Consider the following 23,897-nt stretch of genomic DNA (forward strand, 5'->3'; position numbering starts at 1 on the left):
TATCTACATTGCCCTCTCGAGTTGCACCCTACAACCCACACTTTAGAGGCGTAAGGCAACCAAATGCCCAGGCAGCTTCTCTAGCTCACGCTTAGCTTCTCCACGCTCCAGTGACCAGATAGCTAGCAAGCCCAGTTGCAACTCTACAAGAAGCAAAGCTTCGATGCAACCACTAACCTCATGATGGATTCCATCAATGGCCAAGCCACAGCGATGCAACAACGCTCCACCTATGCAGACAAAAGCGATAGATGACCAAGGTTTCAAGCAAGCACAATGCCAACCTTCACGAGTAGCCTGCAACAAGTGGGCAACCATGCTCTCCAAATGCCATAGTGCGACTCTATAATGAGTGCACACAACCCAACAGAAAGTGCTACAGAGATGATACATAGATGGATCCTTAGGAGAGGAGATGGAATATCCTAGATGCTAAGAAAATCCCCTCAAATTCTAGAGAATTACTAAATATTTGGCGGTGAAGCTTATCACACTGATACGTGGCACTCCAGCAACCAAAGGCTTATCTTAACCCAAAGCCTTGACCATAGAGAGGCTTGGTCACAAAGGTGACATGTGGCACCTTATCCTCTTGGAGTCCTCTTGCTAGGTCACCAACCTTATCACATATGCCATGTCATCAATGGATCTCACTACCACATTAGTGTCCATGTCATTGGCCACATTAATTACCACATCATCTGATACGACATCACACCATGTCATCTACCACATCAATAGGCCACGATAGCTACCACATCAACTGCCATGTCATCTGACACATCATCACACCAAGTCAATAGGCCATGTCATCGCTACCATGTGGCACAATTATCTCTTGCCTGATGGAGTAGCAATGGAAGCATGAAGAGTACCAAAAATGAAAGAAGACTTGTTTGTTCATGAGCAGAAGTGTGCCCTTGTGTAGGCAACTGATACAATGCATGTGCCCAAGTGCGAGCATCCCCAGATCCATTAATCTCTCCACTGATCTCTCAATCAGGTCCATGAATCTCTCAATCACACCTAATAGAACCTTCTACCACCTAACCTGGTCACATTAACCACCACCATGCTCAAACTCACAATGGCCTTGTACCCCTTGGTACATTATACCAATTTGTCCCAACATACCCTCCACAAATTGATGACCTTACCCCAACATTAGTACATGGCAAGCTTCATGGCTTGTTCACACCTAGTAACAACACTCATGACCCCAACCTGTGACTCACTCTGGTTATGTCTCTTGGTGTACAACTGGAAGAATGGAGAATGACTATGCATGGAAAAATCCCATAGGTCTAACAAGGAAATAACTCACACATAAGACTAACAATCATGTAAGGTGGGCATCCCAAGGTAGAGAACCCTTATTGACCACACAAAATAACTTAGAAGATAAATGGGTCTTCACCCTCATCAAGATTGACTTGGATTGTGAAAGCAATGAGAGCCTTAATGTCCTCTAGTTCTTCTTCTTCTTTCTTTGCTTCTTCCACAAGATTTGCTGAAAGTCTCTTCTTTGCATAGCACTCCTTTTCAAAGTGACTAAGCTTTCCATAGAAATTGCACTTCATCTTGCTCTTTCTTGTAGATCCTTTGAAGTTAATTTTAACCAGATATGCCTCACTCTCTTTGTAGTCATTCCTTTGTTTAATCTTTCTTTCTTCTTCCAAGAGGGATGCCTCTATATCTACCGAACTGGACTCTAGTAGATTAGTGAGTAGTTACAATGGTATCATACTCATCAAGTAGACTCTTAAGCAAGATAGCAATCACAATGTCATCATCAAGATCAACTAGCTAGTTGAGTCAATATACTTTTCATGGAGTTTAGATGTGAGGATATTGATTCTCCTTTATCCAGCTTTAGATCAAGAGCTTAATGAGTAGGCTATACTTGGAACATTTCCCCTATGCTCCAAAGATAGTTTCAAGGTGCCTCCATGCAGCATGTGCAATTTCACAACCATCTATGTAATGAATAAAGGAATCACTCAACCCAAGTGCAATTATAGCCAATGCCTTCTCATCTCTAGGTAACCATAATGCTTCTCCTTCCCTATTGGTAGGCTTCTTCTCTTTCCCATTAGCAATATTCCAAATCCCATTTTTCATGAGAACAAACTTGAGTTTGGTCTGCCATGTGTGAAATCCCTCTCCCTCAAACTTGTCTATCTTTCTTTTGGTAGCCATACGGAAGGCCTTACCAACAACTCTTTAGAGGAACCATCACCATATGCATGCATATTGCATATAAGATAGACTGACTGACTGACTGACATATATATGTATTTATATATATATATATATATATATATATATATAGAGAGAGAGAGAGAGAGAGAGAGTGATGCATCAATATATGCAAAATACCCATATCGACACATCTGTGTGAGCTGCAAGTTTTGGCAATTCAAGCACTCACAAGAGGGAGAGGTGTTGCTTGCACTTGTCAAGATAAATGAGTATCATTCCACTTGCTTGTGAGTGGTATGCTTTGTATTTTTGTGTCTACTTCAATTAATCATCTCACCCATTGCATCACTGTGTGTAGGCTTGCCTATTTGCATGTCCCACATAGAATAGCACATGACATCTTCATGATGCAAACATTTGGCATGATAAATAGGGACATACTTTCCCAACAAGGACAAAAGACCATTGGAGGTCATGCTTGTGAAGGCGAGGAGTGGGTCCCCTAAGGCTTGGTACAACTTGCCCATGGTTGTTCTCGCACAATTTGTTTTTAGGGTAAGTGCTTTAGAGATTTCCATTCCTTGTAGGGAAATGATTTGTAAAAGCCACATGTTATCTTAAGAACTTGCAAGTGGTTCTTATGCAGGAGGAGTACCAAAGTAAGTATAAGGAGTATATAACAAAGTTGCCCTAACACTAAAGGAGTACGAGAAGACAAAAGACAAAGCACTAGAGAAGGTAGAAGAAAAGGTGAAGGCTAAAGGATATTAGATGAAGTCCATTGCCAACCCTACCAATGGGAAGGGACCGTTTAGCCTCTTGTTCTCCATAAATTGAGAGCTAAATACAAAGATCATAATGGAGGACAAGATTACCATGCTGAGCTTGGCCAAGATACCTCCAGAGAAGTATGCTTCTATGGAGTCTCATATTTGATTGTGCTCTACGCTACAACCAGCACAAAATAATTGAATAATGGTTTATGAATGGCAAGAAAAAGGTGTTGCACATGCACTAGCAATGTAGCAGTGCAGATGGAGCTTGGCATGCCAAGAGATAAGGAATAAAAATAATGCAAAGCTAGGGATACTTATTAGTCTTAGATGATGGAGCAAGCCTACGAGTTGATAGAGCATGTCGATCTAGATGTTGATGTGCTCATCATATAGATCCTAAGAGAGGCAATGAGATATTTTAGAGCTTGCAGCCAGCTACACTTCTAAGATACATATTTGGACATAGTACATGACATCAAGATCTCAACACCTGAGGACAATAAGCAACTAGAGATACTTATGTTCGTGCATCGCCTTGTGTACACGTAATGTTAGATGCAAGTTTCCTTTCCACTCGCTCTTTACATGGAGGTAAGTGCTAGTTTATAAGTTGTATAAATGGCTTGTAGGCGGTTTTGCAAGCTTGTGAATGAGGGTAGGGTTAATGAGCTACCAGAAGGTGCATGGGTGGTCAAGAAAGTACCCCTATCCATGTTTCTTAACTTATGGTGGAAGCACCCCAGTGGCTTGTTCGAGTGGGAGGTGGAGAGATGCCCATGGTGGCTAGACTACCCAATGAACAAGGTCCCTTGCACGGAAAAGAAGCTGCATGAAGGTATTTTTATCTTGTTACAACTCAAATAATGCATGTTTGTGTCATTCATATATCAAGCCATGCAATGGAGCTCACCCTTATCTTTGTGCATGCTAGAATTTTATGGCCTAGATGCAATCGTAGGGAAACAAGATAGGATTTTGGTTCCACCACAAAGAAGGAGAGACACATGCATGATGAGGGCCTGAGGACTTTGGACTTTGGAAGTGTCCTTGGTGGTGAAGACACTGTGTCTCCCTTGAAAAAGAAGATGTCATGTTGGCACTTTGATTAAATCCCTTGGAGTGCCCTGAACTAGATGCCAAAAAGAGGGATTGAGACTATGCAATTTTCTCAATTTATTTGAACTCTTGTAGTCATGGTTTTAGAGGATGGTAATTACAGTATGTTCATGGCTTTCAACCATGTGGATGATTATATTGAGATCGAGATTTCATTATCGATCTTGATTTTAAAGGATAGATTTGCATTTTATTGCCATATCTTTCAAGATTGTTGTTTGTGATGCATCTTTATTAATCATTAAGTATGGTTTGGAACAATGTTTGGAGACTTTAATTACCCCTTTATTACCACAGCATTCCTTCTTACTTAAAGTAGAAGATACTTAAGATAGTGGGACAAAGTACATATGATTGTTCAAGGGAAGTTATGATACATTCTTTTATTATTCAATGGAGCTTTTGATAGATCATTTTATTATTGTGGAATAATGTCTTTGGGTTGTAGATTTTGTTTATTTTTTAATTATAGCATTCCTTATTACTTAGAACAAAAATGGTTAAGAAGTGGGATGAATAATATATGCTTGAGCTAGTGGTCTAAAGCACATATTCTTGTTCAAGGGAGCTTGACATATTATTTTATTATTTTGGAATGATGTTTGGGGGCTATAAATTTTTTTTCTTTTATTAATGCAACATTCCAGTATACATGCATGAAATGTCTTGACATGCCTTTGTCTCCCAAGGCCAACAATGTCCTACTTTTCTAGAGCCCTTCTTCTTCCATTCCTTGAGCAATCACTTGTCTATTATCTTGGATTGCATGAACAATGTGTCCTCATTGATAGTGACAATTATTCCATTCCTCACTAACTACTTGATAGGATGCACATTCTTGCACAAGTCAAGACATGGAGAACATTAGTCAATACCTTATGACATACCAAACTTGTTACAGAGAACAACTGTCTCTCAAAAAATTTGGCCTAAATTGCATAATTCAGTGGTTGGCTATACCTAATCGTGCCTCGGCCCAAAAACTTGGCAAGTATATTTAAATGAGTAATTCCCATATAATTTCAAAGTTTTATAAGGACCGTACATCATTTGTATAGTGGGACATGCACATCCTCTCATTTCTAAACATTTATAGTGAGTGAGTGCCCAAAATTGTGCATTTTTAGGTTATACCTTGCAAAGACCTTTCAATGAGTAATTTCCTTTTACTTTCAAATTTTGTTACAAGGATAGCTTTTCTAAACATGCATAGTGTGTAATACCAAAACATTGTGCATCAATATGCTTATACCAAATGTGTATGTTGCCGATGGTCACAAAACTCTGTAAAGACCTTTGAATTATTAATTCACTTACACTTACAAATTTTCATAAGTATCATACATCATTTGTATCGTAGGACATGCACATTTTCTCATTTCTAAACCTGCACAATGGAATATAAGTACCCAAGTTTATGTAGTGGTACACTTATACCATATGTGTATGCTACCAATGGTCACAAAACTTTCTAAAGGCCTTTGAATTCATAAGTTCCTTAAAATTTTAAATTTTTATAATAATCTTACATCATTTGTATGCTACGACATGGACATCTTCTCATTTCTAAACATGTATGATGCATAATTACTAAAAATTAGAGAATAATATGCTTATACCATACATGTAGGTTGTTGATGTCCCTTATTCTTGCAAAGTTTCATAAGGATTATAAATAATTTTCATGGTGGGACATGCACATCTTCTCATTTTCAAAGATGCACAACATGTAGTTATAAAAAATTGTGCATTGTTTATACCATACCTCTACTATCAAAGAGTATGGCCATCATTGTATGTGTGACATGCACATTCTTCAAATTTTAAGTATGTGTGTTTTCTTAGTGCTAATGTATTATGCTTATAATACATATCTATCTTGCGGATGATCATGAAACCTTGCAAAGACATTTCAATGAGTAAGGACCTTGTGCTTGACAATTTTCATAAGGGATGTATAGAACCTATATGATGGGAGATGCACATCTTCTCATTTTTGAACATGCACACTAGCCTTGTGCCTTTCATGCTATTGCCAGAATAATTAAAAAGTTGTTGCACCTGTACGTCATTGATGCATATAATTTGAAGTCCCAACAAGGGAGAGGAGTTGCACATCCTGTCAAGAAAATTGTATGAGCGAGGTTTTATGAGTGATTTAAGATTATCAATACACTCAAGGAGTGTCTAGTAGATGAACTTCCTTGGAAATTCATGCTATCTCCCCTATCTCTTCATTTTCATTCTAGAGTACTGTTTAGGAGTGTTTAGTAGAATGAATTTTATAGATTGTCTATTCTATTAAGCACAATTAGAAAGCATGAAAAACCAAGACAACAATAATGACCCAATAGTCAGATACCGTGCTTCCATCAACCCATAGTTTATTATACTTCCTCTCCATAGAGTTTCCTTATTGTTTTTTGTGGCTCTCACTAGAGGCTTCAATAATGAGAATCAATGATTATTTCAAGAAATATGTTATGACTATTTTTATACTCTTCAAAATTAAATTCAAATTTAAGACTCTAAATGATATAATTTATAGCTAATATCTCTTGTGGATGTGCTCAAATGGCCTTTTTTGTTTGATTTGAGTGACTAAATGACTATTTTTGGACATTGGATTTTAAAGCTATGATATTCTCAAAAATGTAATCCAAGATAGTTCCACCGGCGAAACTACCTTGGAAGGCTTCCTACAAATGGATTTGTTTAAAGAAATCCCAAGGTGATGAGAACATTTCTTTAAAGTCCAAGGTAGTTTCATAATGAAACTGCTTCCTTCAAATGAGTTTCTTTGGAGAAACCCCTAGGAAGAGGGGTTACGAGAGGTTTTCTTCACATATACTCCCCTCTATCAAATAGGAGTTATGAGGGGATTTCTATGAGAAACCCACTCTACATGTGGGTTTTTTCAAAATCCTTTCCATCCCAGTATCCACAATTCCTTACATCATTGTCATTGTTAGATGAAGTTCTCCATCTTTATGCAAAGATATATGGATAAACATATAGCTTCTCTGAGAAACATGGTTTTAGTAACATACCCTAATATGCCTTTTATTGAAGTAGAAATGTGAAAATTTTGTCCTTCGCTTAGATGCTCGGAGGTTTTTGCTTAAAAAAGGGCCACCCCCCAAGAGTGTGAGAGGATGATTGCAAGAATTGAAAAGGTTCTTTTAGAGATGGGGCTACACTCTAGGCAAGTAAAGATGACAAGAGATGAGGAAATGTATAGAAAAATAGGCAATGTTCCTTGCAAACCAAGCTATGATGATATCAAGGCATTAAATTTTCTTGTAATCCAAACCTTGATGGTGTCAAGGCTTTTAAATTTCTATCTTAAAAGAAAAAGAATGACAAGCTCAAACGTGATGTTTGGTTTGATGTATGGAAAAAGTTACACAATGCTTATTGTGAATGACGGGAAAATGGGAAGAAAATATTGGAAAAGGGTTGAGTTTGGTTAGCTCTTGATAGCTTGGTACCTTTGCTACAAAGTAAAAGATTTGAGGATGATGATGAGGAATGTTGTTCTCAATTTTATGAATGACTTTATTTGGAATATGGAGATCACTTAGGAAAGAATCATTTCACACAGTACATGGTAATCTCTAATTTGGATATTAAGATGTACATATTGAATGGTCCCATACGTCCTAATTTGTTTTCCTATTTGGTAGCACATTTTATATGCTTAGGCATGGCATTATGGAATCCTTTGAGTAAGGTCCATTCAGGCTTGGCATTATGGAAGCCTTAGAGTGGGGTCCAATCAAGGCATGGAAAGATTGCATTGGCAATTGCATTGTGTGTATAACAGAGTGACCCAATATGGGGGGTGGTAGAACCAGGTCAACCCTGAGGTCCAAATGGTTCAATGGTGGTACAAGCATATCAAAATAAGAGCATCTATAATAGTAGCATTCTAAGAGTCCTTAGTGTACAATGCAATGCGAGATGTTAACATTGAATGTAGAAGAAGAATATCCATTCATCAAATTCAAGACAAAATCATGCAAAGTGGCATGCAACCCATCACATAGAAGGGTGCATATGTGTGGAGGCTGATGCAATCGATGGTTTAGATGTAAAGAATAAGGGAGAGAGATAGGAGACTCAAGTTCAGCTTTCTTCACAACACACAAAAGAGAGAGGACACAAGGTTGGAGGGTGAAGCCTTTCTTCACTTTTGCACACAACAACAATTACAATAGAAGAGGGAAATACCCTATATGTCAAACCCTAGAATACGTGGTTCATATGTGAACCCAAACCAAAACATACGTGGTAGTCTAACTACACCACGAGTACAACTAACATAGGCGGTGACATAAATGATAGTCATCCAAGAGATATGTCGGGGATAGAGCTTGATATCTCAACACTCCCCCTCAAGCTCAAATCCATCTCACGTACACCAAGCAAGCTCCTAAATCTGCGAAGCTTCTCGGTACCCAATGCCTTCGTAAAGATATCAACCACCTGCTCCTCAGTGCTGGCATAGACAAGATCAATCTCACCAGCTAGAACCTTCTCTCTCACAAAGTGATAATGCACCTCAATGTGCTTCGTTCTAGCATGATAAACTGGGTTATTAGCAAGCATGATGCTGCTAATGTTGTCACAATGAATGACAACTGCTGCATGAACTGACTGTCCCATATCTGCAAGTAGCTTCCGTAACCAAGCTACCTCACATGCAGCCATTGCTGCACCCCTGTACTCAGCCTCTGTGCTCGACAAGGCAACTGTTGGCTGCTTCTTGCTGCTCCAACTGATGGCACCACTCCCAAGGGAAAACATAAAACCACTAGTAGATCTCCTGTCTGAGACACTACCAGCCCAGTCAGCATCTGTGTATCCATGTACCTGTAATGCACACCCAGCTTCATAAAACAGTCCATAATGCAATGTGGACTTCACATACCGCAGTATGCGCCTAGCCGCATCCAAATGTGGCTTCCTCGGTGCCTGCATAAACTGACTCACCAGCCCCACAGCATAGCTCAAGTCTGGTCGGGTTATAGTCATGTAAATCAAGCTACCTACTATGCGCCTGTACATAGTAATATCTTCAAGAAGCTCACCTGACTCTGCATTGAGCTTCACATTCTGCTCCAATGGAACAGAGATAGGCTTACAGCCTGTCATCCCATATTTGGACAGCATGTCCAAACCGTATTGCCTTTGCAACAGCCATATCCCACTCGGGGATCTAATAACCTCAATGCCCAAGAAGTAACGCAGCTCTCCCAAATCCTTCATCTCAAATTTCTGCTTCAACAGCAGCTTCACTTCATTAATGTCTGCATCACTATCACCTGTAATAATCAAGTCATCAACATAGATGACTATAAGCACAATCCCTCTGTTTGTCCTTTTCACATAAAGTGAAAAATCTGAATTGGAAATCTGAAATCCAATAGTGACAAGATATTGCCCTATCTTGTCTGACCATGCCCTCGGCGCCTGTTTTAAGCCATACAAGGCTTTGCGCAACCTGCATACAAAATCGGGGTGTGCATTATCCTCATAACCTTCTGGCTGCATCATATAAACCTCTTCCTGCAAATCACCATGCAAGAAGGCATTTTTCACATCCATCTGATGCAAAGACCATCCCTTTGCAGCAGCCATAGCAATTACTGCTCTCACGGTTGCCATCCTTGCAACTGGGCTGAAAGTTTCCTCATAGTCAATTCCATATGTCTGTGCAAAACCTTTGGCAACCAATCTTGCCTTGTACCTGCTAACAGACCCATCAGCATTGTGCTTTACTTTGTAAACCCACTTGCAGCCAATAGCCTTCTTATCATGAGGCAAAGGCATCAAATCCCAAGTGTGGTTTGCATCCAAGGCAGCCATCTCTTCATCCATAGCTGCTTCCCAATTTTTATGCCCTGCTGCATCCTCAAAACATGTGGGCTCTGGCTCCTCTAGAACCTTGACCATATAAGCATAGTGATGTGCTGTATACCCATCATATCTCAGCCTGTCAACTGGATACTTAATACGAGTGGACCTCCGTACAACTGGATCAGTTGCAGGAGTCTTTAAATCATGCCTGCTTTTCCTTGCACCAGGTGTAACAACAGAAGGAATCCCAAGTTCCTCATCAAGGCTCATTTCAGAGCCGCTTGACTCTCCATCAACATGAGAGCTACCAGCAGACACATCAAACACTGGAGCATGGTCCACTTTTTCTTTTCCCTTATGTGATACCTGCACAACACTATCAGGACTGCCATGTGACAATTCACTAGATCTCAATCTCCCTGTCCATGCATTAGATCCACTAGTAGAGGACTCTCTGGGTCCACTCAAGGCTTGAGATTGCTGCTCTGCATTTATTGCAGCATTCCCATTTCCTGCATCTGCATCTCCTACCATAACAGTTGGTGCATACCAGCTGCTCATTTCATCAGAAACAACATCTCTGCTCACTTGCATTTTGCGAGTGGAAGGGTTATAACAGCGATACCCTTTCTGGTGCTGAGCATATCCAATAAATGCATTTTTCTGCCTTTGGATCCAGCTTGGTTCTCTTCTCATCAGGAACATGAACATACGCTATGCAACCAAATACCTTCAAGTGAGAAATATCTGGTTTTTGGCCTGTATACATTTCTTCAGGCGTCATGCCATGGACAGCTGCAGTGGGGGTTCTGTTCATAATATAAACAGCAGTTGCTACCGCTTCAGCCCAAAAATAATCAGGCATGTTTTTCTCATTTAGGATCGCCCATCCTACTTCTGCAATATGCCTGTTCTTCCTTTCTGCAACCCCATTCTGCTGAGGGGTAGACCTGCATGAGTACTTCCTTTGAATTCCCTGTTCTTTCAGATATTCACAAAATTCTTCTGAAAAGTACTCTCCCCCTCCATCAGATCTTAGCACTTTAATATGCACACCTTTCTCTTTTTCAACCATGGCCTTAAAAGCCTTGAAATGGCTGAACACTTCACTTTTGTGCTTCATAAAATAAATCCACACCTTCCTAGTGTAGTCATCAATAAACATCACATAATAATGGCATCCACCAATAGAAGCAGTTTTGGTTGTCCAAACATCTGAATGGATCACTTCCAAAGGTCTTCTGCTCACCTTAGCATTTTTGGGAAATGCATGTCTGGCCTGCTTACCCATTTGGCATGCTTCACATACCTTTTGCATTCCCTCAACTCTGAATTTAGGCAAACCTGCAACAATGTTTTTCGTTTGCATAGATTTCAGCCTTTGTATATTCACGTGCCCAATGCGCTTGTGCCATATCTCAATATTTGCAATGACACCTCTCCCATGCGCAAACATAGCAGCTTTCACCTCAGGCATATCAACATCCAAGGTGAACATTCTGCCATTTTTGTTGCCTTTTGCAATCAAGCGGCACTTATTTTTCAAGTCCTCAACAAAGCATCCATCAGGATTAAATCTAACCTGCAGACCTTGCTCAACCATCTGGCCAACTGAAACCAGGTTCTTAGTGATTTTTGGAACATGAAGCACATCTGCCAAGTACTTCGTTTTGCCATCCTGCATAGCCAATGGCCAGAAGAAAACTATACTGTGTATGGTTAGACTTGAATATTTAGGATTCATAATTACTCTAGAGGGGGTAGAAATAAACGCCTTCAATTCAGCAGGAGTGGGAGCAGCACCCAAAACTGGTTCTGCAGTTTCACCACTGATGTAATCCCAAACTCCCTTTCCCATAAAGAAGTTTGTCATCCTGAACTTCCATGCTTGGAAGTTGTTCTTGTCAAGCTTCTTTTTGTTCGTACCTAACTTGGCTCACTCCATGCTAGTTGGACCACTACGCAGTCCTCTAGACCATCCTCTCCACCCAACTCCTCTAGCGCAGCTCAGTAACAAGAAGGGGGGCATGTTAATATCCATGGAGTATAGTCATCGAACGCAGGGTAACCGATGATTAGGCTTCATGATTTACTTCAACAGTTGTAGCCATGGAAGGAGTATAGTACAGTTCCCCACCCAGCATTGCTATCTTACTACCCCACTACCGGCGCGGTGAATCCCCCCCCATGCCTATAGCCATAATCTTTCCCCTCTGCCCATTGTGCTACTTCCATCACACCACTTGTCAAAGTGTTATTCCACCGTCTAGTGTTTTACGCTTACCCCACCATCGTCGCAATACTATCCCATTGAGTCCCTATCCCACCACCTACTGTTATCCATCGGTATCCCTACACCCATGGGGATATCCCTTCCGACCGATCGTGCCATCCACATGGCAATCATTATCCCACCAATCGTCGCGATACATTCATCACATCGACTAGTGCTAATTCCTTATTTTGTCGATCATTCAATGAAAGGTTATGCTATCACCCATCACCAAAATCGTATTACACCACCCATTGCTATACCTGTAGCCCACCAACTAGTGCTATAGAGTTATCCCACTGACCATTCCGATACCTCTGGGGTAGCCAAGGAATTAACAAAAATTTCCAGAACCTCAGTTCACAGCTTGGGTCTCAGTGGGTCCACCTAAATAAATTTAGTGTACACGTGCACCCAAAAGGAGGGGTATTTTGATCCAACTTTTTGGAAAATTTTGATAGAATTACAATAAAAAGAGGGGTTTTTTAATTCAATTTTTGAAAAAATTCACTTAGTTCATAAGTAAAGAGGAGTGCTTTTATTGTGGGAGAAATTTTAGTTGAGGGGTTTTTTTAATACCCTTTGAATGCACATGATACATAGGGTTTCTTTTAGTAGTGCATCCCCTGAGGCTTGGGTGTCCCCAGTCAGAGGCATCCCACATGCACTTGAGGTCTGGAAGGATTTTGCCAAAGGGTCCCGTGCCAGAAGAAAGTGCTTCGAGCTATGCTCAACCCACCCTCCTTCCTAGCTGGGAGTTCAAAACCTTGATCCCGAGCCTCCACTCATTCGTAGGTCCCCATCCATAAACTCCATCTAGTTCACACAAAACAGAGACTCTTGAAGGAGTGATGTAAGACCCCTCAAGTCCTAGGGCCTCAGAAGCTCCCTTCACAAGTGTAGCCTCTCCCAACTCTCCTGTGCCTTCGGTTGCATCCAGGCTCGAAGGTATGTTCTCTAACATGTTCGACCGCTTAGGACGAATAGAGTCAGCAAACATGGAGAACCCCTTCACCAACATGTCCGTAGGTTGGGAGGCCAGCAACAAGCAGTTCCCAAGCCCCAGACCGGGACAGAAAACCTTCATTGATCCAGGTCCATCCAAGTCCCTCTGCCTATGCCAGACCCCCCCAGTGGGAGAACATGGATGATGAAGATCCATGGAGGAGGGAACTCCATAGACAAGACTCAAGTCGAGGAGATATTAGGAACTTCCAAGGTGGATTGCCTTATGACCCTCTAATAGCCTTGGCCCCACCAGCCTTTGTCAATTATGGGGCACCACATGTCCCACCCTGTCGCCCACTGCATGGAACCAACATTACCATGTCCCAGGACCCACTACCTCCGAGACTCCGTCCCTTCCCATTTATACCAGTTGCACCAATGAATGTAGGCATGGGTACTTCTGACCCAATGCCGACACTAGCAACTACATGAACACCACCACCTGGGCTCAGCCCTATGACCCATCAGGCCCACAGTAACACCACCTCTGCCAGCTACTCAAACGGTGTTGACTGACAAGGAAATGTGTATTTTGGTGAACGCCCAAACCTCCACCTGCCCAATGTTCCCTACAGGGATGGCAAATCCCTCAAGAAGCTGGCCCATAGCCATTTCCAAGCTAATGACCAAGTTCCTCAGAGAAGGAGACCCGATCACACGTGGAACGATTCAAGAAGATTTCTCAAGCCTTTAAGTGACCTTGAGATGGCCAATGCATTTGGCCTTAGCTTGGATGGCAAGGCAAGTCATTGGTATAGGGCTCTCACCCCAAAGGAAAAGATCAACTGGGAGACATTGAGAAAGGCTTTTATTATGGGATTCACCCCCAGTGGCCATAAATGGAGCCCGATCAACCAATTGTATGGGGTAAAATAGAATGACAAGGAATCGTTGAAGGATTACATTGCAAGGATTAAGCACCTCAATGCCCGCTATGAACCCTATGAGGAGATGAGTGATGAACGACTATTGCCTCGCATCCTGATCGGGTTAGCAGACCCAAAGCTACACGATCACCTCATGGTACAATGAACCCCACCTCCTTTAATCCATGTAGCAAGGTGGCCATCTGTATATGTGACAATATGATGGACAAAGTGGATTCAAATGAGGCCTTGGCCCCCTCCAAAATAGCCCCATCGGTTAGGTCCTTGAGTGTAGAGTCAAGCAAGAAGGAGGCTAATGAGCCTAAAAGCCTAGATGTGAGTGAGCTAGCCTCCAATCTATTGGAGCAGCTATGTCAGCAATGGAGGACAGGAGCCTCCAAAGAGGCACCAAGCAACCCTCACTTGTTTCCACAAAGAGACAATGTCTGGTGTGGGGTATGCAATGGCAACCACCCCCCCAATGGCAACCACCCCTCCAATGAGTGCCCACGCCTAAGGGCAAGGCCAGCACTACTGTGCATAGTCATAGGTGAGGAAACCATGATACCTCCCAATGTGAATTTCTGAGGTCCCTTCCCCAAGCCATGTATCAAATGTGACCCCCATTGGCCCTAACAGCCCCACCCAACCCCCAGATCTCTCAAGGTGGCCCTGTGGCTAGCTCTAGCTCTAGCTAGTCAACCAGCTCTACTACCACCACCCATACTAGGTCGACAACCCCTACTACCTTGCATCACCCCAGTCAATCAAGTGTTGGTTGAAGAGTTGCCCAACAACTAGGAGGAAACGGATCTTGGTCATGGACCTCATGATTATTACCCCTATGAGGAGGGGAGTGGGGCCCTGACTCACTACCTCCCATAAGAGGATTAACAAGTCCCCGTATTCCAGAATGCCCCCGTAAACGCAAGAGCAAGAGAGCTAAAATCAATTGCTTGGAGACCCCTACTCCAATGTTATACCTACCAAGGTCCCCATATATCAAGTGAATGCTCGTACCGAGGCACTTCAAACCCATCGGTGTCCTATTTCAAATGCTAGGGCCCACACTTCTTGAAGGACTATCCATACAAGGATCATATGCCCACTGCTCCAACCACAACCAACCCCACCCCTTTGTGTGTAGGATGTGGCATGGAGCATCTATTCCAAGACTACCTCATGAGGAGACCAACCACTCCCCTCACCCTACCAAAGAGCACCAGCCTCAATCTGCTTAGCATCGAACAAGGCCATGTGGCCACAATGGCACTACAAATCATTACAAGGATGCAGGCCAAGGTACTAGGCAAGGCCATGAAGAATCGCACAAAGAAGTGTAAGGTATCCCCATTGCCAAGTCTCGAGATTCCTCTACAGCCTCTAACTCGTTCCAAGAAGGCCATTCAAGTAGGTAACAGTTCCGACTAGCAGGTGCTCATCCAAGAGGGGTGTGATGAGGAGATGGCTACCCTTGCCACCTCCTCTACTTCCGAATAGTTTTCCACCCAGGGTGACCTTGATGTACTCCTAATTCCAAAAGTGAACAAACCAGTGCAGGCTCAGGGCCTGGCACCTACGCCCACTTATAAGGAGACCTACCCTGACCCGCCGGTCTTAGAAAAGCAATACATAAAGGATGCCCAAAACTTGGTATGAGATTGCCAAGATAAGTTTGAGCATCGACTAAAGGCCAGTAGGGGTCAAATACTATCCATCCAACCCATCCAATGGGACACCGAGGAGCAAAATCGCTCAAGGTCCCAAAAAGAGTGGAGGAAGAGGAACACCTTAGCTTGGAGTAGTCAGAAGCTCTAGATCTGATGTAGAAGATGTTCTGAGAAGACCCAATGCTGCATAACCTCCAAGACGAAGGAGACCTATACGGCTTCAATGACATGTCTTCCATGGAGAAAGAAGCTTCACCAGAACCCTGCAACAGTGCCAGGCTGGCTGCCTTCCTATCGACAGAGGTGAAAATGCAAATCGCATCTCTGTTAAGAGGAAATCCCATCCTATGGTGTGATCTGTCCAATTGGATGAACATGCCATTCCTACCTCCAACACCTGCTAGCCCTAAGCCCAACCAATCAATGCTAGAAAAGGGGCATAACCTACCCAAGATTCCCATGAGCAAGCTAGGCTAGTATTTTGAGGGTGATGACACAAACGCATCTATCCCCATAGTCTACCAAAACCAGAAGGTGGAATCCATCCTGGATGGGGGAGAAGGAGTGTCTACACCAAGGAATGCTAGGAGAAATGGGGAAAACCCACACTTGAGCAGATCCATCTAGTAGTAAAGCTAGCCGATGAACTGCTAAACCCTTGGGAGTGTTGACTGGCATAAACATTAAGATGTTTGGATTCATGTACCCTGTCAGGTTCGTGGTCATGGACTTCACTCGATAGCTAGGATATGAAGCTATCCTAGGCACGCCCTTCTTGCGAATGTTCAGATTCATGCATGACTGGCATAATGATAATATCTACTTGCAGCACAAGGAGCAAACCATGAGACTAGACCTACACACCTACAAGGCCCACCCATTGTCAAGACACCTCTTTGCCACAAGGTCCGACACCACTGCCCGAACCACCTCCTCCGTAAAGCTATTTCAACCCTGTGAGACAAGGAAGAGGATGAGAAGGGGTCTAATGACTTCTGGTATGCACCTCTCCCCAAGCAAAAATTTTTGCAGAACTGGATGCACATCTTAGCCAACATAGATGTCCCAGAAAGATTAGGGTTTCAAATCACCACCCCAGAGCTCGAGGGTCTAATCCCAGTGGTCCCCCTAAGGATGTTTAACATGCTCAAACCCCGAGAGGTAAGCAAGGGAACCGGAAGCATAAAATCAAATCTTCACTAGCTGTCCTATGTAGGTAGCATGACTGGTCACCATGAGTTCTCCTCTAGCTGGGAAAATAGGATAGGTAGGGTAACCAACCCCGTCGGCTCTATAAGTACAATGGAAGAGCCCCCTTTAGGTCCCAAATCCCCTATATCTAAAGGCAAGGCTAAGGCCAAAAATTCCACCGCTCCGATAGAAAAAGAGAAGGAGATTGAGGATAAAGAAGGCCTATGGCAGGTACCAGCCCACTACAAGGCCTATACTATTTAGGATCGTAAGATCTTATACCAATAGGCCAAAAGATCTCAAGAGGGGGTTGTTCTCAAGGAGATGATGGACTGGCCCCGTAAGGAAGTAAACCTAGCCCCAGAAGGGCAAGACCCACAACCCATGTTTGTCACCGATGACCTCACTCCGAGTTAGGAGAATGCATTAATAGCTCTCCTACGAGAATATAAGGACTGCATGGCTTGGAAATACACAGACATTAAAGAAGTACTTGTTCAATAATGCAGCATACAATCCCCATGATGGATGATGTCTACTAGTATGGCAACGCCCCTACCCTATGAATCCTAAATATGCACTCATAGTGAGGGAAGAAATCAAGAAACTCATAGATGCAGGATTCATTTATGAGATCGAGCATACAGACAGGGTATCACCCATTGTGATAGTCCTAAAGAATAATGGAAAAATCAGAGTATGCGTGGATTTGAAGAAGGTTAATGTGGCCACAAGACATGACCACTACCCCCTACCATTCATAGAACATGTTCTAAAAAGGGTAGCCAGAAAGGAAGCGTATAGCTTCCTAGATGGATTTTCAAGTTACAACCAAGTCTCAATTGCCCCCCAAGATCAATTGCCTCCCTCAATTGTGTATAGCTTCCTAGATGGATTTTCAAGTTACAACCAAGTCTCAATTGCCCGGCTTCACAACCAAATGGGGTGTATATGTAGCCAGGGTTACAATATTCAGATTAACCAATGCCCCGGCTACCTTCCAATGTGATCATGGTATTCAAGGAATACCTGAGGGACTTTGTGGAAGTCTTCTTGGACGATATCTGCATGAACTCGAAATGGGATGACCACCTGAAGTATCTCAGGCTCGTCTTTAAGAAGTGCTGCTTATACCGCATATCCCTCAATCCCCTTAAGTGCCAGTTTTGGATCAAACATGGTGTCAACCTGGGTCACATAGTGTCCCAAAATGGAATATCTATGGACCACAACAAAATCAAACTCATCTTGGAGTTACCACCCCCCACCAATGCTAAGGGAGTCCAATGATTTACTGGCCAAATGGGATATTACCAAAGATTCATCTTGTTCTATTCCAACATAGCCCACCCGTTATACAAACTACTAGTATTCTTTGAGTGGACCCATGAATGCCAAACATCCTTTGAAACCCTCAAGCTAGCTCGAGCCACCGCACTAGTATTGAGGTCTCCCGGCTGGAATTTAATATTCCACATCCACATTGATGCCTCTAACTTTGCCATTGGATGTGTGTTAGCCCAAACCGCGGAGCATAATTTGGATTACCTAGAATACTTTGCGAGCCATCAACTAACGAGGCCGAAGTTAACTATACCACCACTGAGAGAGAGGGTCTCGCCATGGTCTATGCTGTCAAGAAGTTCAAGCACTATTTCTTAGCTAACAAGTTTGTCTTCTTTGTGGACCATCAAGCATTGCTGTACTTGGTCAACAAACCCTGCATGATGGGATGCATCGCTAGGTGGGTGCTAATCCTACTAAAATTTGACTTCACAATCACTGTGCATAAGGGTAAAACCCACATTCTAGCCGACCACCTATCGAGGATCCCAAACAGCGAAGCTCCAATGGGAGTAGAAGATGATCTCCCCAATGCTTCCCTCTTCTTCCTAGACCTCATTGCAGAATGGGCCACCAAAATCGGCCACTACTTGGCCAATGGACTACCCCTAAATCAGGACCTCAAGAAGGATAGAGCCCGTAAACTCATTAAGGATGCAACGCCATATCAGCTGATAGCAAGCCAACTCTACCACGTGGGTAAGGATGGCATACTATGAAGATGTGTGTGTGAACACAAATACATCGAGGTGCTTGAAGAAGCCCACTCAGAATCGCAAGAGGCCATTTTGCCGCTGAGGTTACAGCACGTAAAGTATTACAAGCTAGTCTCTGGTGGCCAACACTCTTCGAAGACGTAGCCAAATTTGTCAAACGATGTGACCCCTGCTAGCACATCCAAATTCCACACAGGGCAGACATGATGCCCCTAATCGGAATCATGGCTGACCAATCCTTCGAGAAATGGGGCATCGATTTCATTGGTCCCATAAGCCTAGCCGCTAAGGGGACCAGGGCATGATACATCATCCTCGCCACCATCGACTACTTCACTAAGTGGGTAGAAGGAAGAGCCATGGTAAAGGATGATGCGAGATCCACCACCAAGTTCTTATATGAACAAGTTAGCATGCACTTTGGATGCCCGTTGGAATTAGTTAGCAACCGAGGAACTCACTTCCTCAACAAAACCATAGCAATCGACGAGCGAGTATATGATCATTCATAGGAAGTCAAGGCCATACTACCCCAGAGCAAATGGCTTGGCTGAAAGCTCCAACAAGACTTGCTGTAAGATTATGACATGTACGATAGAATCCAGTCGTATCGACTCAGCACATAAGCTCATAGCAGCGTTATGGGCCTATAGGACCTCCTACAAAGTGGCAACACATTGTACCCCCTTCAAGTTAGCCTTTGGGGTAGAGGCAGTAGTGCCAATGGAGTATGTAGTGCCTGTTGAGATATCAAGCTCTATCCCCGACATATCTCCTGGATGACTATCATTTATGTCACCGCCTATGTTAGTTGTACTCGTGGTGTAGTTAGACTACCACGTATGTTTTTGGTTTGGGTTCACATATGAACCACGTATTCTAGGTTTTGACATATAGGGTATTTCCCTCTTCTATTGTATCATTGTTGTGTGCAAAAGTGAAGAAAGGCTTCACCCTCCAACCTTGTGTCCTCTCTCTTTTGTGTGTTGTGAAGAAAGCTGAACTTGAGTCTCCTATCTCTCTCCCTTATTCTTTACATGGTATCAGAGCCTTGTTCGTGGTAAGGAGCTCAAGAAAGCTAGCCAAGTTTGTGGTGTCCTGGTAAGAGGACCAGTGTAGCTTTCCTATTTCGAGTTTGGGAGCAAATCTCTGCAGGTAGCACAGCCAGAAGTGCAGGAGTGCACTGCTTCAGATTGAGAGGCCCTTCGCGGTGCGGCGAGAGCGCAGTATATGCTGCGGGTGAAGGCTAAGCCCTCGGCGACTTTATTTTTCAGATTTGAGGCCGTTTCGGGGCCCGTTTTGAAGGCGGAAGTTCTTCGCAGGGACTCAGAAAAAGGCCCTGTTTTTGCTGTGCGACCACCGCGCGGCTAGTCGGTGGAAAGGTGTCGGTGGAAAGGTGCCATAGAAATTGCATCGTATGCCTATGTGCAGAGATATTGGGAGTTGCAGATTCATGCCTGTTGCCAGTTGATGCAAAATCGTCACAAGGAAGTGACTGTGTGGTGAAATACCACTTTCGTCAGTGTTGCAGATCTGCACCTGTGAGGCTCTTTGCAAAAGTTTTGCTATTTGTCCTTCTGAGGCATTTGCTGTGTTTACAGGTTGCTGTTGCAATTCGTGATTTGTAAAATGTCTGAGAATCTGTCTACCATTGTCAGTGAGAAGCTTGACAAGAACAACTTCCAAGCATGGAAGTTCAGGATGACAAACTTCTTTATGGGAAAGGGAGTTTGGGATTACATCAGTGGTGAAACTGCAGAACCAGTTTTGGGTGCTGCTCCCACTCCTGCTGAATTGAAGGCCTTTAAAGAATGGCATGAAAAAGCCAGAAAATGCCTATATTGGCTGTCCGTTAGCATTTCAGATTCTATGATTGTGCATATACAGGATCTAGAGACGCCTAAGGAGGCATGGGATACATTGGTGAAGCTGTATAGCACAAATACCAAAGCACGAAAGATGCAGCTAAAGCAGGAGTTGCACAATGTGCAAAGGAAAAATCTGAATATAATGAGTATTCCTTGAAGGTGAAAGGCCTTGCAGATTCTCTTGCCTCCATTGGAGCACCTGTTGATGATGAGGACTTAGTGTCCGTGACCTTGAATGGTCTTGGGAAAGATTATGCACAATTTCGGACATCCATTGGAGTCCGTGAAACATTTCCTGATTTTCAGGAACTTATTGCTCTCTTGCTGAGTGAAGAGCAAAGGAATGGTGGTTCAGCCACCTCAACTTCTCAAGAGACTGCTTTCTACTCGAATACAGGTAGAGGCAGAGGTAGAGGAAGAGGCCGTTCTGGTGGCCGTGCAGGAAATCAGAACCAACAGCAACAACAGGAAAACCAGTCCTATGGAGGAGGACGTGGTAGTTCTAGAGGCAGGGGGAGCCAAAGAGGCCGTGGTTCATGGCAAAGGAACCAGCAAGTAAATAGCAGCGTAGAATGCTATTATTGTGGAAAGCCTGGACACAAGGAGAATACATGCTATAAAAAGCAGAATGACATCAAAAGTGGAAAGTTGCAGCAAAGCAACTATGCATCATCAAGTGGGCATGGTGACGACAGAAATGAGCACCTTTTTGTGATGCAGCATATGGTTAACTCCATGTCAGGAGATGCTGCAGCTTGCAATGATGTTTGGTATGTTGATTCAGGTGCCTCTAACCACATGACCAGTCATGGTGAGTGGTTTCATGATGTCAGAAATTTGGATAAGCCAGGTTATGTTGAAACAGGTGATGATACTGCGCACCCAATTACGCAGGTTGGTAAAGTGCCATTGGCTATGCAGGATGGCAAAACAAAGTACTTGGCAGATGTACTTCATGTTCCAAAAATCACTAAGAACCTGGTTTCAGTTGGCCAGATGGTTGAGCAAGGTCTGCAGGTTAGATTTAACCCTAATGGATGCTTCGTTGAGGACTTGAAAAATAAGTGCCGCTTGGTTGCGAAAGGCAACAAAAATGGAAGAATGTTCACCTTGGATGTTGATATGCCTGAGGTGAAAGCTGCTATGTTTGCGCATGGGAGAGGTGTCATTGCAGATATTGAGATATGGCACAAGCGCATTGGGCACGTGAATATACAAAGGCTGAAATCCATGCAAACGAAAAACATTGTTGCAGGTTTGCCTAAATTCAGAGTTGAGGGAATGCAAAAGGTATGTGAAGCATGCCAAATGGGTAAGCAGGCCAGACATGCATTTCCCAAAAATGCTAAGGTGAGCAGAAGACCTTTGGAAGTGATCCATTCAGATGTTTGGACAACCAAAGCTGCTTCTATTGGTGGATGCCATTATTATGTGACGTTTATTGATGACTACACTAGGAAGGTGTGGATTTATTCTATGAAGCACAAAAGTGAAGTGTTCAGCCATTTCAAGGCTTTTAAGGCCATGGTTGAAAAAGAGAAAGGTGTGCATATTAAAGTGCTAAGATCTGATGGAGGGGGAGAGTACTTTTCAGAAGAATTTTGTGAATATCTGAAAGAACAGGGAATTCAAAGGAAGTACTCATGCAGGTCTACCCCTCAGCAGAATGGGGTTGCAGAAAGGAAGAACAGGCATATTGCAGAAGTAGGACGGGCGATCCTAAATGAGAAAAACATGCCTGATTATTTTTGGGCTGAAGCAGTAGCAACTGCTGTTTATATTATGAACAGAACCCCCACTGTAGCTGTCCATGGCATGACGCCTGAAGAAATGTATATAGGCCAAAAACCAGATATTTCTCACTTGAAGGTATTTGGTTGCATAGCTTATGTTCATGTTCCTGATGAGAAGAGAACAAAGCTGGATCCAAAGGCAGAAAAATGCATCTTTATTGGATATGCTCAGCACCAGAAAGGGTATTGCTGTTATAACCCTTCCACCCGCAAAATGCAAGTGAGCAGAGATGTTGTTTTTGATGAAATGAGCAGCTGGTATGCACCAACTGTTATGGTAGGAGATGCAGATGCAGGAAATGGGAATGCTGCAATAAATGCAGAGCAGCAATCTCAAGCCTTGAGTGGACCCAGAGAGTCCTCTACTAGTGGATCTAATGCATGGACAGGGAGATTGAGATCTAGTGAATCGTCACATGGCAGTCCTGATAGTGTTGTGCAGGTATCACATAAGGGAAAAGAAAAAGTGGACCATGCTCCAGTGTTTGATGTGTCTGCTGGTAGCTCTCATGTTGATGGAGAGTCAAGTGGCTCTGAAATGAGCCTTGATGAGGAACTTGGGATTCCTTCTGTTGTTACACCTGGTGCAAGGAAAAGCAGGCATGATTTAAAGACTCCTGCAACTGATCCAGTTGTACGGAGGTCCACTCGTATTAAGTATCCAGTTGACAGGCTGAGATATGATGGGTATACAGCACATCACTATGCTTATATGGTCAAGGTTCTAGAGGAGCCAGAGCCCACATGTTTTGAGGATGCAGCAGGGCATAAAAATTGGGAAGCAGCTATGGATGAAGAGATGGCTGCCTTGGATGCAAACCACACTTGGGATTTGATGCCTTTTGCCTCATGATAAGAAGGCTATTGGCTGCAAGTGGGTTTACAAAGTAAAGCACAATGCTGATGGGTCTGTTAGCAGGTACAAGGCAAGATTGGTTGCCAAAGGTTTTGCACAGACATATGGAATTGACTATGAGGAAACTTTCAGCCCAGTTGCAAGGATGGCAACCGTGAGAGCAGTAATTGCTATGGCTGCTGCAAAGGGATGGTCTTTGCATCAGATGGATGTGAAAAATGCCTTCTTGCATGGTGACTTGCAGGAAGAGGTTTATATGATGCAGCCAGAAGGTTATGAGGATAATGCACACCCCGATTTTGTATGCAGGTTGCGCAAAGCCTTGTATGGCTTAAAACAGGCGCCGAGGGCATGGTC

This window comes from Dipteris shenzhenensis, chromosome 7, assembly GCF_047967505.1.
Source record: "Dipteris shenzhenensis isolate YYH24624 ecotype China chromosome 7, Dip_SZ_1.0, whole genome shotgun sequence".
NCBI lineage: Eukaryota > Viridiplantae > Streptophyta > Polypodiopsida > Gleicheniales > Dipteridaceae > Dipteris > Dipteris shenzhenensis.